This window comes from Tupaia chinensis, unplaced genomic scaffold, assembly GCF_000334495.1.
Source record: "Tupaia chinensis unplaced genomic scaffold, TupChi_1.0 Scaffold000434_1, whole genome shotgun sequence".
NCBI classification, from domain to species: Eukaryota; Metazoa; Chordata; class Mammalia; order Scandentia; family Tupaiidae; genus Tupaia; species Tupaia belangeri.
In genome coordinates this window covers 3759670-3766439 of record NW_006159939.1, presented here as the reverse complement: position 1 = coordinate 3766439, position 6770 = coordinate 3759670, and the positions used below count along the sequence as shown (strand labels likewise).

Below are 6770 nucleotides of genomic sequence, written 5' to 3'. Positions count from 1 at the left end.
GACTTCCAGCACTATACTGAAAAGGAGTGGATAACGTGGGCAGCCTTGTATAGTACCAGTTTTTAGTGGAAAAGTGTTCAGCTTTTCCCCAGTCTATATAATGTTAGCTATCGGTTTTTCATATATGGCTTTTATTGTGTTGAGAAATGACCCTTCTATGCCAATTTTGCTAAAAGTCTTAATCATGAAGGTTGTTATATTTTGTCGAATGATTTTTATGCAATTGAAATGATCATATGGTTTTTATCTTTCTTTTTGTTAATATGGTATATCACATTTATGATTTTGCATATGTTGAAGCCCCTTTACATTCCTGGAATAAAGCCTACCTGGAGTGGTAAATAATCTTTATATGTTGTTGGATATGATTTGCAAATATCTTATTGAGAGTTTTTGCATCTATATTCATCAGAAATATTGGTTTATAGTTTTCCTTTTTTGTCATGTCTTTATCTGTTTTGGGAATGAGAATGACGAAGGTTTTATAAAATGAGTTTGGGAGTATTCTTTCCTTTTGGATCTTTAGAAATAGTTTGAGTGGAATGGGGTTATCTCTTCTTTAAAAGTTTTGTAAAATTCAGAAGTGAAGCCATCAGGACCTGGGCTTTTCTTTGTTGGGAGGTTATTTATTACTGATTCAATATCATTGCTTGTTATGAGTCTGTTCAGGCCTTCTATGTTCTGCTGATTCAACCTTGGTAGATTATATGTGTCCAGGAATTTGTCCATCTCCTCCATGTTCTGTTTGTTGGTATATAGTCACTCATAGTATCCTCTAATGATGTTTTGTACTTTCATTGCAAATCTGATTAATCTGGTTCTTTTCTCTCTTCTTAATCAGTCTAGCTAATAGTCTGTCAATCTTGTTAATCTTTTCAAAGAACCAGCTTTTGCTTTCATTTATTTTCTGTTTAGTTCATTTATTTTCTATTTAATTATGCTCGAATCTTTATTATTTATTTTCTCCTGGCATTTCCTTTTATTTTTTGTTGTTGTTTTTCCAATTCTCTGAGGTATGATGTTAGGTTGTCTATTTGCCACCTTTCCATCTTTTTCTTATGCACACTAATTGCTATGAATTTCCCTCTTCTGACTGTTTTTGCAGTGTCCTATAGATGATAGAAACTTGTATGTTAATTAACATTTAGTTCCATAAATCTTTTGATTTCAGTCTTAATTCTTCATTACTTGAGAACTCATTCAGGAGTAGGTTGTTTAGTTTCCATGTGTTCATGTATTTCCAAGGATTTCTCCTGAAATTAATATCAAGTTTAATTCCATTGTGATCAGAGAAGATGCTGAATATAATTTCTATGCCTTTGAATCTGTAGAAGCTTGATTTGTGCCCTATCATATGGTAAATCTTTGAAAAGGTTCCATGAGGGGGTAAGAAAAATGTGTATTTTGGGGTTCTAGGGTGGAAAGTTCTATAGATCTCCATTAAGTCCATTTGATTTATGTTATCATATATCTATATGATATTGTAAAGAGATACTGTATCTCTTTACTTATTCTTTGTCTAGATCTGTCCAATGGAGATAATGGGGTGCTGAAATCTCCAATGATTATAGTGTTGCAATCTATCTTTCCTTTTGGATCTAGCAGTCTTTTCTTCCTGTATTTTGGGTGCTCCTGAGTTGGGTGCATAGATATTTATCAAGCGTTATGTCTTCATGATTAATTTACTGTTTTTACTACTATATAATTCCCTTTGTCTCTTCCTACAGTTTTTGTCTTAAAGTTTACATTGCCTGAAATCAGTATTGTGACTCCAGATCTCCAGATCTTTTTTGATTTTTGTTTGCATGGAATACCTTTTTCTAGCCTTTCACTTTTAGTCTACGTATGTCTTTATCCATGAGGTACATTTCTGGTAGGCAACAGATTGTTCCTGGTTTTTTTAACCATTCAGCCAATCTGTGACTCTTGATCAAAGAAATTAACCATTAACATTCAACATTACTATCAATATTTCTGGACTTGTTACTATCATTAAGTTAGCCATTTTCTTGGTTGTTTATTGCTCTCTTCATTCTGTCTGTCTGACTTTAGTTTTCCTGGTATAGCACTCCCTTAAGAACTTTTGGAAGAGCTGCCCTGATGTTGGTAAATTCTTTCAGGTTTTGTTTATCTGAGAATTTTTTTTATCTTTTTTTTTCCCATATGAAGGATAATTTTGACAGGTATAGTAAGTCTTGGTTGAAATTGTTTTTCATTTAATACTTTGAATATATTTCCTCATACTTTCCTTGCTTGCATTGCTTCTGATGAGAGGTCCAATATTAACCTGGTTGGATATGCTTTGTATGTAACTTGACATTTCTCTCTTGCCAATCTTAGTATCTTGTCTTTGGCTGTTGTTTTGGCCAATCTGGCTATGATATGCCTTGGAGAAGATCTTGGGTTGATTCTGTGTGAGGTCCTTTTTCTTTTTTTTTTTGGAGAGGTTTTTGCTACAGGGCACGTGTGCTCACCAGAGAGACAGAGAGAGACAAAAATTGAGAAATCACCCCCCAGGGGGGATGGCCACACCACAATCCCTTCTCCTCCATTCTCCTCTCGGTATCATAGGCATGCACACACACGCGCCCAGCGTGAGTTTAAGCCACCGCATCCTGGACTAGAACCGCCGTCGACTGACTACATGGGAGTCCAGTGATGTAGCCATTATGCTAACTGCTGATCCCTGTGTGGGACCCTTTATATTTCTTGGGTCTGGATATTTGCATGCCTCTCTAGGTTTGGAAAGTTTTCTTGTAGGATTTCATGGAATAGATCATCAATCCCCTTATTATTTTCTCTTTGTTTTATTTATTTACATATTTTAATTTATTTATTTTTCTTCAGAGATAGAGATATTGATTACCTGAATGTTTGGGCACTTAATGGTATCTAATATTTCTCATATATTGTCCTCATTCTTAGTTATTTTCTGAGTCTTTTTAATAATTTTTTTTTTTTAGGTCAGAGTTTTTGTCTTCTACATTTGAGATTCAATCTTCTACATGATCTAATCTGATTTAATACTTTCAAAGGAGGTTTTGATTTCCTGTATTACAGTCTTAATCTCTAATAATTCTGTTTGGTTCTTTTTTTATGGTGTCTTTCTTCTTTCAAACAGTGAAAGGACTTCCTCATCTCCTAGAGCTCATTGTCTCTTTCCTCTAGCATCTTCTGAAGTTCATTGTCTATTTGCTCTTGCATCTCATTTAGTTTTGTCATTCTAAATCTTCTGAATTGTTTATCTGACATTTCCACAAGTTCCATAGTATTGCCTATGGATGATGAGGAATTGATGTTTTCCTTGGGGACTGGGGGAGATATTTTCTTGGTTTCTAATATTTCTTGTGGCTCTATGATGTTTTCTAGTCTTCAGGTGAGTTACATGTTTCCTCCTTATTTCTTTAAGTTAATTCTGAGTGTCCAAAGGTGATTAGGAGGAGGTGGTGATCAGTGATCTCTATGAAGTTCTACCTCCCTGATGGTCACCCAGCAAGCTAAATTGTTGTCTCTGGTCCTTGATAATTCAAAGTTCTCCCAGTTTCTAGAGAACAGGTGCAACTGGGACTGAGCTGCTGAGCTTCAATTGAGAGATAATGGGCACATGCGGTGCACTTCAGGAAATGCTAGTGTGAGAATGCAGAGGTGTGTAGAAGAGGAAGAGCCACAGTCTCTCTGCAGCTCAGAGTCCCTGCTACTCAGTGCACCCAGGCCTATCACTGGAGCGGATGATCTGATGGCATGGGGAATAGGAGAAGACGGGCTTTTCCAAGTCTTAGGTAATGCACCTGAGAGTTTAAAGGTGTGTACGGGAGAGAATAAACCAAACTCTGTAGCACCTGCCACCAACAGCTCTCTGTGCAGCAAGGCCATCTGGGGTGTCCCAATGGTGCAGGGAGCAGAGAAAGACAGTCTTCTCCAAGTCCACTGGCATTTAAACAAAAGACTAGATGTAGATGTGTCCACATAAAGATGTTCAAGTTTTATTACATCAACTTTGACAGAATGATGGCTAAATAAGTGGGGATACTATTACAATAGGTCTTTAGATTCCAAAAATGAGGTCAAATTAACAATTTGATCATTGGTGGTGGTGGTCAAACCATGAATATTTGTACAACAGAGACCAGAGAAAATGTTTAGTTTCAGGCCAAAGTTGAGGAAAAGCTTCAGCAACTTAAATATCTTAGGAGCAGATATAAGAAGAACCCATAAAGGAAAGTGAGAAAGATTTTTCAGGAGGTAGAATAAAAGAAAGAACAGAGGGTGATTTTTCAGAGTAGAAAGGGATCTTGAAAGTGACCAATTTGTACCCTCTTCTCATTAGACTAACCATTAAAACAAAAATACAAGGGCTGGCCTTGTGGCCTAGTCATAAGGCAGCTAGATCCCACATGACCAACCATGTGGTTTAAGTCCCAGCCCCAACGGCTTAAAAAACACACTAGGCATTTATATGTATGTGTTCCAAATCCTGAGAAGATGGAGAAATGAAGGAAGAGCGATTGTGGCATATCCATACCCCACTGGAAGTGTGCTCTATCTCTTTCTTTTGCTTTCTCTCTGGCTCTCTCTCTCTCTCTCTCTCTCTCTCTCATCTTTCATGAATGCATATACTCTATGGCAATACAAAAAAAAAATACAAAAAGGACTCCAATATAATAACAACATCATAAGGTAAGCTCAATATTTGATGCTTTGCCAGATCCTAGAAAAAGTGCCAGCCAATGAGTTTTGGCTACATCCAGTGAATTTTGGCTACCACTGTAGGCTCCTACTGCTGACTCACAAAATGCCAAATAGCCATGAGAAAAGTCATCTACATACTTCGCTGGCCCTATTTCCTGCCTTGACCAGGACCGTTGCAGTCCTATCTGTCTTTGATATATCTCTTCCACATCAATTGTTGAAAACAGCCCTCGAACCTCTCTTTCTCAGGTGGGATAAAATAGACAGGGCCTGAAGCGGATGTCAGAGATCTCCAAATCCTGTGATATCACAAAAGTGGAAGAAGGAGCTGAGATACGGAGCAAGAGAGGCACCCCTGAAGGCTCCAGTTTCCCGCCGGACAGCAGAACAAGCAGAGCAGGAAAGCACTCATGAGCCAGCTGGGCAAGCAGAGCTTCATTAAGTAATAACATAAGACACAAGGGGGAAAAAAGACACAATAAACCCATGGGGCCAGCAGGTGCTAGACACTCCCACCTAGCTAACAAAGGTTCGAGTCTGTACCAGTAGCTTGATGCTCACACATCAGGCACATGAGTGTGCATACCCCAAATCCCGAGAGGAAAATGAATTAGAAGGGATTGTGATGTGGCCATCCTCCCTAGAGGGAGATTTTTCATTTTCCTCTCTGTCTCTATCTGATGAGCGCACCTGCCCTATGGCAGAAACAAAATAAATAAATAAATAAATAAATAAATAAATAACATGATAAACACAGCTAAGGCCAGCTAAGTAGTTACCAAATTCCAGAATAGGAACTGAGATGGTTCATCTGGTTCTAGGAGTAACTACTTAAACAGAAAAAAGGACCAGAAAGAGACCATATCCACCCTCCCTACTCATTTAAACATTGCAGGAGTAGATACACTCTAAGATAAGATAGCTCATAACTATGTGAGAAGAACACAAAAGCAACCAGAGATTTTTCAGAAGATTCAGTGACATTTTCAAAAAGGGAGCCAAGATTATAGAATAAGAAAGAGGTTTTGAAAAGCCTTTACAAATGGAAACAATAAATTTTAGACAACTGCTTTTGCTCTCAATGAAATTATACAGGTTGTAATAAAACAAAAGATGAAAGATGCCATAATACGATAAGGGAATGGAGGAACAGAACTGGGTAGGATATAGAAGGAGATAAAAAGGAAGTAATATGAGGTAAGTAACAGTTGCGGGCGGAACTACTCATGCAGGAGAAAATCCCTATCTACATTAAAATCAGTAATGAATGAAATCAAATGCAGATTCTGAATCAGCAGTGTATACAATGCATTTTAAAGCTCTCCCAACATGCAGAGAAAGAGAACATGGGGCCAGTCACTGCCTGGTGGTTGAGGAAGTTGGATCCCACATCACCACCTGGGCTGTTGAAGTCCCAGATCATGGCTTGAAAACATGCTGGGTGCATGTATGTGCATGCCCGAAATCATGAAAGGAGGGAGAGACAGAGCAGGGATTGTAGCGTGACCATTCCCTATGTGCAGGGAGATAAGGAAGGGTGCTTTCTCCCTTTCTCTCTCTTTCTCTGTCTCTATCTGTCCCTCTCTGGCAAGTGCATGCCCTTTCTACTAGTTTCATTTGTTTTCAAAAAAAAGAAAACAAAGAACATGACAAAGTTGATACAAATTAGTAGACATGGAAGACAGATACTAGAGAAAAACATATGGATATTTTTCTAAGTAATCAATTATATTCAGAGACATAAGGAAGAAAAAAATCTGAGCTATAAAACTGAATTATGAAGATTAATGACAAGAAAGTAGCTCCTAGAATTTCTGAGTAAACTTCTTTGAAGTTAAGGGAGGAAGCAGCATGTGCACAGGAAATTCACAATAGTAAATGCCTAATTACAGTGGAATAGTACCAATAGGCCTTCAGAACAAAAGGGTTTAGCCTCTATATTTGTGATTCACAGGCAAGTAAAAATGCAATAGAATGACAATTTTTTAGATATGGAATGATGCTGACAGAACACCCATCTATAGTACCTAAATAAATAAATAAATAAAGGGATCAGCAGATGGCATAGTGATTAAAGCACT

General features: G+C 37.6%; 1 protein-coding gene across 4 annotated transcripts in view; it reads right to left on the bottom strand.

The window, feature by feature from the left end:
• PLCZ1 (phospholipase C zeta 1) overlaps positions 1 to 6770 on the bottom strand; it is a 66279-nt gene that overhangs the window by 11588 nt on the left and 47921 nt on the right. The gene's annotated exons all lie outside the window — the stretch shown is intronic.